Source organism: Nipponia nippon, unplaced genomic scaffold, assembly GCF_047370975.1.
Source record: "Nipponia nippon isolate SJK-2023a ecotype South Korea unplaced genomic scaffold, ASM4737097v1 scaffold_37, whole genome shotgun sequence".
NCBI lineage: Eukaryota > Metazoa > Chordata > Aves > Pelecaniformes > Threskiornithidae > Nipponia > Nipponia nippon.
In genome coordinates, this window is record NW_028262355.1 from 2,011,808 (window position 1) to 2,021,448 (window position 9,641).

Sequence of the window (9,641 nt, forward strand, 5' to 3'; positions counted from 1 at the left end):
CCGGGGCCCCCCGTGCTCCCGACCACCCCACCGCGGCGGGGAGCCGAGTGCCCGGCAGCAGAGGGGTGGGTGAGCAAGGGCTGCAGGAGAAGCACCGCAGCTCAGCCAGGCCAGGAGGGCTCGGGGCCACCCTTGGAGGCGAGCGGGGGCTTTGGGACTTCTTTGCCAAGAAGTCCTGGGTCTCGGCAGCCCCCGAGCTCACCCTGCCCACACTGCAGCCCCTCTGCCTGCGCCCCAGCCCCGTCTCCAAACCCTCATTGCTGCTGCGCTGGCGAGCCCGACACCAGCAGCAATCTCCAATTATTTCTCTTGTGCTGACCCCAGCGTTGGAATACAGCTCGCCCCTGCAGAGTGCGAAAAAAACAACCTGGGAAAATGATATTAAAAAAAATCTAAGAATTCTTGAGGAGCTTTTTATCAGAACTAAGGCTACAAGGCAGGCAGAGGAAAACAAAGTCAGCAGTGGTTGTAAATTGTCTGGAAACCATAAATTAAAATTAAAGAGTTCAAATATGATATAAAATCATTTAATCTGGATGATTTATGCTCGTTCTCAGATGCAATTATTTACTAACGCTTCTGTTTATTGCTCTTTTGACTTTTTTAATTACTGTATTCCAAAAATTCAATTACCGAGTGTAGTATATATTTCAAGCAATAGTATTGTAAATAAAAAGAGAACCAATTAATAATGTGCTTAGTCTAGCAAAGCTAAATCAAGTGTAATACAAAATGCCTGGAAACTTGATCAAAGGTTGAAAACTCATAGCGAAGATCCCATCTCGCGGCAGGCGAGGGCTGCGCGGCACCCGCCGGGGGATGCCGTAAGCGGGGGAGAGCGCCGGCGAGGCTTTCCCGTGTGAGCGCTCCCCGCTCGCGGCCGCGGCCCCGTGTTGGGGTTTCTGGTCTTGGTTTCCATCTGGGCTGCCGAGGCGGCGCGTTGCGTCTCGGCGCTCCCCGATCGGCTCCACTCGCTCCGTCTTCATGCTATTAAAAACTCTTAGGGGCGTAGGGGCTGCTGACTGGTGGCGGGAGGCAGGGCTTCGCCTCAATTCGGGCATGTTTTCCTCATAAATATTTTGTCCTTTTATCCTGTTCTGTCAACAGACTTTGACATTACTAGAAAAATCAATTTCTAGTCACCTTAGGATGGTTGTTCAACAAATATCTCAGCTGAGACCTTTGCTTGTAAATGATATTTACTTTCTCTCTCTATAAATATATACACGCGCTAGTACAGCAGAGACGCTGTGCGAAATGCTATAGATGAACGCAAACTGTGTGATACGACATTATTCTAAAAGCAAAGCGTGACACAATATTTTAAAATGGGAAGAATGTAGTTTTCCATAGCTGCATTCTCAGAAAGGGCTGAATTTACTTTTTGGGGGGGAAAAAAACCCCAAAGTCACCTGGAGACTGCCACACAGTAGGAAATTTGGCAAAGTTAGAAGCAGCTGGAAATAGGATTTTTTTGGTTGGCGGTGCCAGGCAGCTGCAAGGACAGGGAGCGCTCTCCCCAGCCCCGGCTTTGCCCTTGCCGCTGTTAGAGGGATGACTTCAGCCACGGACATTTTTCCCAGTTCCAGCCTTGAACAGCTATATTACCGAGTGACAAACCTGACCAAGCTTTCGAGCCTGAAGTCTCTCTCTCTGAGAAGGTTTTTTTGGCAGGAGGTGCATGTGCCTTCACAGGGACCGGGGATTTTGGGGACCTCGCTGGCCCTGTCTCTCCCCGGGATGCAGGGTGGCAGGGCTGAACCCCCAGATTGCTCCCCTCCCACAGGCAGATCGGCTCCGCCAGCAGCCCATTTTTCCCTAAAAATGAATAAAAAAATGTTTACTGCCACGCATGGAGCTAATTCTGCATCTTGTGCCCAGTAAATCTATCAGCTCACAGCCTCGCAGCTCCAGTATTTCACGTGTTACGCGGTACAAGAAATAATGATTTGTGAAATGCGATAGTGGCTCTGTCTGTAAAGGCTGCAGCTCACATAAAATCATGGAGTTTTAAAAGCAATAAGTAAAACTTCAACCAGAAGAGAAGAAAGCACTCTCTGAATCCTCTTCTGTCCTCAGGAAAAAAAAAAAAAAAAAAAAAAAGCCTTATAAACTGGAATTGATTCTTGTAAAACCTTCATAAAAAATAAATCCAAACATTTAGAAACATCTGTTGTCAAGCACAAGATTTCTTTGACTGAGTCCGGCCTCAGCGATCTGCGAGGGGTTGCATCCTATAATAAAGAGGAGCTGTCGGAGCAGTTTTCCCCGCACATGGCGGTGCTGGTTGCGGGCCGTCCCCAGTGCTCCCACTCATCTCGTCATACAGATTGGTGTTTTAGAGGGACTCGCCCGGACACCTCAGCAGCGCAAGCAGCCGCGGCTCGGCAGGGTGCAGGGCGAGGTGGGACCCTCCTGCCCCGGGGACGCTGCAGCCCCGCGGGAGAAGGGACCCAGATGCTGGGGAGCAAAACCACCACATCCCACTCCCCTTCTTAAAAAAAAAACAAAACAAAACAAAACAAAGATAAATCACTGAAATTTGTTACTTTGAAATCTCTCGGTCAGGTGCGGCAAAACACGGTGGGTGTTTCTGTTCCTGGCAAGCCCAGGCTGCGGGAAAGCCAACGCTCAGCTGCCCGGGCAGTATCCTGCACTCACAACCTTGCTGCTGGATTCTGGGCTCACCTTCATTTGAAATATTAATTAGGACTAAATTATAAATAATTGGAGTCATTTAATTGTCCGCAATGAACCTGCTGGGCTAAGGTACGTACACGGGTGGGTAAACCCAATGTTCAGCCTTTCTACAGGCCCAAATCGCTGTCGGCTGATCGGAGAGGCCAGAGAACAGCGTGAGGTCCCCGTGGCGGCTGCCCAAGGTGGGGTGGGGGGTCCCCGCTTCCCCCGCTGGGACTCTGGTCTGCTCCAGTGTTGGGACCCCCCTCGGGATTTACCTGCTCGGCCAGGGAGCTCTGCTGCAAACCCCCGCTGCAAGGAGCAAAGCTGGGGCTGGTAGCAGAGCCCCTGGCCCTGCGCCCTGTCTCCGTCCCATCGCTCCTGCTGCTTCTCCCCTCTGCCTCCCACCCAGGGCGATGGGGTGCAGGATGGTTTCCCTGGACCAGACCTCAGCGTTTTATGATGGCCTCCACCTCTGACACTCAGCCGTGTCAGGTGCCTGAATCCCTCGGTTATCTGCCCGGTGCTGCTGGGTCTGCAAGGTGTCAAACTGGGGAGCATGGGTGCATTTCCATACCTCCTATTTATTAATGGGAGTCATATGGCTAAATCCCAGTGTGCCGAGCTGCGCGCTTCCCACCGCATATCCATATGGTCGTGAGGACTCCAGTACACCGTGTGTCTGAAGGTATTGAATGGCTTAATTAGAATATTAAACTGATTTACAGTTCCTAAATAATAGGTATCATTAAGCTAACTCGGCTCAAAAAGGGGTTTGACACATGTACACTTCTAGCGATAACATATGGAGCAAAATCCTCAGCAGTCAGCAAAGAGGCACAGCGGCAGCTTAGAGCTGGACATCAAAGCACTTGAAGATGTATGGATGCGCGCGAGCAAAGCGACCCAAGGTGAAGGGTATCTTGCAGAGCACAGAAACTCAGGTGCTTGCTACTTCTGCGTTTTGGAAGGAGAAGAGAAGGGCTGGCTGAAGGGCAACGGCCGGTTTGGGTGGGCCGGAGGGTTGGGCACTCGGGCTCTTGTCGGGACCAGCCGCAATGGGCTCACGCCGCTCGGCACCAAGCAGAAGATTCGGTCCGCGCAGGCAGGTTGGGCACACGGCAGCGATGGGCACCAAACGCGAGGTGGGAGCTGCCAGGGAGCGCAAACAATGTTGTTTGCGGAATTTCCCCTTCCCCTGCAATTTCTCCCCAAATTTGCTCACTTGTACTTGGAGTCCCACCGTGGCTCAGAAATATCTTGAAATTTTTGACGCGTCAGCTCGTTTTGCATCAGAAGATGGGAAGGATGGGGGGTTTTTTTAACATTTCAGCATGAAATCCAGATCAAATTTTAAAGGTTTAGCTCCTCATGCAGTATAAGCCGCTAAGGGGTGTTTGCACCAAGGGAGAAATTGCTGAGAGAAACCACATTTCTCTCCTCCTGCACTTTGGGTAGAAAATCGAGGAGAAAGCAGGAAGGGGGCAGAGGGAGACGTGGTACTGTGCACCAGGTCCTGACGCAGAATGCTGAGGAAATGCTTGGATCCCCATCTTTGACCAGAAAATTTAAAACGGGGGCTCTGTATTTGCACGTTGTGCCCTGTAAAACAGAATGCTACCGAGGAGGAAAAGAGAAAAAGTGAATTTTTTAACAACAGTTCGAGGATGTCTAAGGGCGGAGGAGGGGGTTATTGTAGAATTTTCTTTGTGTTTATATGAAAACCGTTCCAGATGGTGGTTTAGAGGAATTTACGCCCAGACCAGATGCAGGCTGGTTAGTCTAGACTTGTTTCTGCTGCAGGATTGACGCAAAAACTTGTCGTACGAAAGAAGCCCCCAAACTAAGGATTTCATTACAAAAAGTTATTATCGGCTCAATAGTAAACGTGCTACCTGGCTAGAAAAAAGTATTTAAACATATTTACACTTGAAAAGAAGTAATTAGTAGTAGTTCAATCACTACAGACTGTGCCAGGCCAAGACAGAGGAATGAGTGTAAATAGATAGAGACAAGAGAGATTTATTATTAAATTAGAGTCACTTAATTACCGCAAATGTTAAATATGCAGTTTTCTGGCATTTAAGTGATATTTTTCACCAAAATTAAAATGAATTGTCCACTCTGAATTCCCACTTCTCAGGCAGCATGTAAATGTCAGTCCTAAATTAAAGTTAACTAGGATCGGTGTCTGCTATACCTTTTAAAAAAAAGATTTAATTAGAATCAATAAACCACTTTTTATTGAAGTTTCCAACGTGTGCTGTTATTCTAAACATACAGAGAGCCGCTAACGTGAAACCTTCAAAGATTTTAACAGGTTTGGGTCAAAGGGGAGCCGCGAGCGGCAGCACCTGGGCCAGGAGCCCCCGGCAGCCCCCGGCACCCCGGCAGCCCCCGGCACCCAGCACCCCGCCGGGCTCCGCCGCCCCGTCCTGCCGGGGGCCGGTCCGGTCCCCCCGGGAGCGGGGGAAGGCGGGAAGTGGGGCCAGACCCTCGGCGGGATGAAGCCCATAAAGCCGCGCTGATTTACACCAGATGAGCATCGCATCCCCGCGCCTTTTTTCTTGCTGTGTGTTTTTGGATGGGCTCCATTCAAGCTGTGAGGTAAGCCCGCTGCCTTTCTACTTTCAATTAAAACCACTATTTTTAACTTAAATACATCCTCCCAACTCCTCAGAGTGTTTTCATAAAAAGAAATCAAAACATATCTACCCATGCTTTCAGTTTAAAATGATGAAAAGCCCTCTAATCCACCAATGTATATATATTATTAGGGCTTTGATTAAGCAGCGTGGCCCGGCTCAGAACCCCCTTTTCCCCCATGTTTTGCTCCCCGGAGATGTGCCCTGTGCCGCCCAGGGCAGGAGAGCCGCCCGCCCTCCTCCCTACCTCCCGCTTTCAGCATCGCCTCACCTACTCCCCCTGATATTTTGACTTAGCGGCTTTTGCATCTTGCCAGTTGAATTTATTTTTGAAAAAATCATTTCTGTGAGCCATGCGACTACCGTACTCATAATCACCGCTGCGTGGAAGTGATTATATTAGAGGCCTTTTTACAGTGCATGCACTCAGATCAAGATGTAATATGCATTTCATATCCCCTGACTCCCTGTCCTAAAATAGAGACAAAACATTCTGTAATGTCAGATTGCTTTGAATTAGTTTTAATTTGATTAGAAATATCCCACAAGGCTACCCAAGTACATAGAGATTATGTATAATTAATGCCGTGATCAATTAGATCTGAATTGTTAGTCCATCAAGAAGCAATAACAGGGGCTCTGATTTTCAAAGAGTTTTCCCTTAATCCTCTTGTTCTACGGCTCTTTATGATGAGACACAAAAGCTCCTAAATTAGGACAACATGATAGTGCACACATTTGGAAAAGACATCCCTCTGCGTGTTATTTGTAAGTAGGCAAGGGAGATGCCCGTCCAGCTCCAGCCCGGGGTGAGCAAGCGCAGCCCTGCCTGCTTGCAAAGGGAGTTGCACCCACTCCCAGCCGCGCTGAAACAGCTCCTCCACTCGGGATTAACTGCCTGACCCCATCCCCAGTGCGATTCCGGAGTATTTGTCGAGGAGTGAAATTCAATTCATTGCCTTGCCATCAGCGTTTGGTGCTTGCAGGCCACGATGGCTTTGCCTGGTGCCAGGCTGGGTCCCAGCACTGCCACCCCGGCTGGTTCCAGGTGACAGCGGTGGGACACGTCCGAAACCAACCTAAAGGTATGGGCAGGGGGCTCAGGTGGGCCTGAGAGTGCAGGGTGAGGGAAGGTCCATGCGTGAAAGCGGGCGATGAGGACAACCCCCCAGTTTGCACCAGTGAATCCGCACCCTGAGACGCCGGCGGCAGGTCACTGGTCCAGACTGGTGCCCGGGTACGCTGTTGGGTAACGTGGCCACCGGCAGCATCCTCATGCGAGGATGATATGCTCAGGCGAATCTTCATGAACGTTGCGGTGTCTGCAAATGCTGGTATGACCAAGCGTCCACCCAAGCGTCCTTCTGTCCCTACTGCGCCTGCTGCTCTCCAGAGCCTTCCCGGGCGGCCACACAGCTCCTCCCGGGTGGGAGCTGGCACCTTGAGCCTTACCGGAGACGGGAATGCCCAGCAGTGATTAAGGAAGCACTGCAGGTACCAAGGCCCCACAGGCTGGCAAGACCTGCGCTGTACTCACATAACTTGGGAGACACGGTTTATAAATGGGACAAGGCAATCAATTTGAATCAAACTTTAGATGTGATTAATGCCATCAGCTGCTTTTGCAGCACTTGCAGGAAATTATTGTGCTTTATTGCTGTGCTTTATTGTGAAGAGGTGCCATGTCTAGGCCCATGCCCACAAGCAGGAGGAAGAGAAGGGCGAGGGTGCGGCTGCCCGTGCTGCCCCGTCGCCCTCGCTGCCTCCCGCAGCACCCCCAGCCTCCGCAGGGTGCAGGCACGCAGCCTGCACACCCGGGCGTCTGCCTGGCACCGGCGCGGCAGGCAGCCTGCGTTCATCCCGCATTCACAGATGGGGAAGGAAGCCCACACCTGGTCTCCGCCGGGATTTCAACCTGTGACCTCGGCGAGGCGCGAGGAGAAGATGTCAGCGCTCTTCCGCGGCCGCCGCGCGAGGGGCGAGGGGCAGGGTCGCCTTCAGGAGTCGTGGCAAAGCTGCCTGCTTAAAAATGCACATCAAAGTGGGAATTGTCTTCCGGTGTATTACACAAAAAATCTGTAAATAATTCATAGAAATTTATTATTCAATGAGTAATTCCTCCAAAAGCTAAAATCAGGCGGCTGAAGCCCGGAGGAATGTTTTCCTCCGAACCGCTACACATGTCAGTCTGCAAGCCGAGGTATGAATATTTTAAGTACGACGACTTTTTTTTCCCTTTTTAACAGACTGTATCTGTCACCAAAGGTCATAGCCAGAACTAGCCCAAACCCTCGATTTACACTCTGTGAGAAAGGATAACACTTTGACACTTGCTCCCAGCTGGAAAAAAATGTACGAATGTGCTTGAAATTTCTCAGGAAATGGGATTTCCCCCCCATTCCTATTTTTGGACTCTCTGATCTGTTTTTCAAAATTTCATCTCAGATGTTTTAAATTCTCCGAGCTGATATATGTATCGTTTAGCCTGGATTATTGATCTCGGTAGCGGAGCGTGTGTCAGCGCTGGCTGTGTTAAGGGCTCCTCTCTGCCTATGAATTTGCAAAACCCACGGTGCGTGCTCGGGAGGGTTGGCCGTTTTGCGAAGAGCAAGCAAGACTCTGAAAGCTGGCGTGATCAGTTGTGGGTTCTCAAGTAAAGTCATAAATCAGGTTTTCAAATCGTTTTACAATAATGCAAAGTACCTTGCTCTTGAGAGGATAAAATGTTTCAACTGGTACTTAATCGCAAATTTCCTTAATAATTAATAAGCAGGATGAAAATAACAAAATATTTCAGCATTATACTTTATCCTATGCTGACATAATAAGTGGCAATATGTCATACTCTTAAGGTAATAGGAACATAAAATGAAAACCTTAAAAAATTCCAACTGTTTAAAATAGCCAAGGAAAACTTTGAATGCACTTTTTTGTTTCAAAACCTTTTCCCATGCAATTTCTTTTGGGCCGAGTGTGATATGGTCTCTTGACAAACCTGGGTTTACTCAAACAGCTTTTCCGGCAAGGAACCGTTTCAGCAAACATTTTCCCAACCAACCCCAGCCCCAATGTGTCGTGCACTCAGAGCTTTCTTAAAATAGGGAATAAAATATTTCACTTGAGGCTTTTGAAGTTTGCAGCTGGTTTAAAAATACATTTTTGCGGTGTAATATTAGTCGCTGTCAGCTGCACTGCCTGAAAGCCCCTTTTTGTTCAGTTACTGGGTAACGAATGGCCAGGGAGGGGTCGAGCCCTCTCGGCACGCCGCCGGTGCCCCCGGCCGCCCCGGCCCGCGCCCTCCCCGCACGGCGCTGCCCTCGCTCCCGCCAAAACCACCCCTGCAGCCCCCAAACGTCTTTCGCCTCCCAGAAAATTCTTCCCCCTTTTTTTTTTGTTTATTTTCTTTTTATTGGATTTTTTTCGGTGACTCAGGTGACATGCGCAAGCGATATCTAACCAAGCATTTCCTGATGATGTATTTTTCCACTTTTTTCAGTTTTTTCAAAAGCCGCAAGAAAGCCACTGCAGCTGCTCCGTGCCAGTGCAGCACCGCAGAGGTGACCACGGCATAAGGCGGGCAGCCCCCCACAGAAGGAGCGTGCCCGGCCATCACCGTGTGCTCTGCCAAAGCCAGGGCTCCCCCAGACCGCAGTACTGATCACGTTTCACACCGCTTCTCCCGTGCTGCCTCTGCCTTCGTCTCACCGGCGCTTCTCTTGGTGTGCTGCCGTGCCCCAGGCAGGTCACAGGCCCTGAATTTTGACCTGGCAGCTGGCGGGTCGCCCCGGTGTGCCAGGCGCGGGAGCTGGGCGCGGGCGATGCTGCGTCTTCGCCTGGTGCGATGGCACGGTGGTGTTTCCCTGCGGTGGGGCGGCGTGCAGCACATGTCCTGGGGCAAAGCTAGCCCCAGGGAGCATCTCACTCTGCATTTCTTATTAGGTCAGCTGCGAGATGTGCTGTTGTAGGCGGCTGTTACCAGGAGCAACTGTACACTTTGCTCCATGAAAGGCTGTGGTGCCCTGAGGTTGCAAGCCTGGGAGGAGGGGTACCTCCCGAGGTGACCGTGGCCCTGGCCCGAACGGCCAGCAATGACTGCTCTGAAAGCAACAGCGGCAGCATTGCTAATGTTAAAACTTATAATTTTTGTCCCTGGAGGAAATCAGGATTTCCATGTGGTTGAGATGGAGGAGTTCCCATCTCCGGAGGACTCCCAGGGCAAGAAGCGAGAGGTGCCAGGGGCTGGGGAGTACCTATTCCCCTCCTTGCCCTACTCTTGGTCTCCTTTTGCTTCCTTTTCTTCTCGTCCCTTACTCTCCC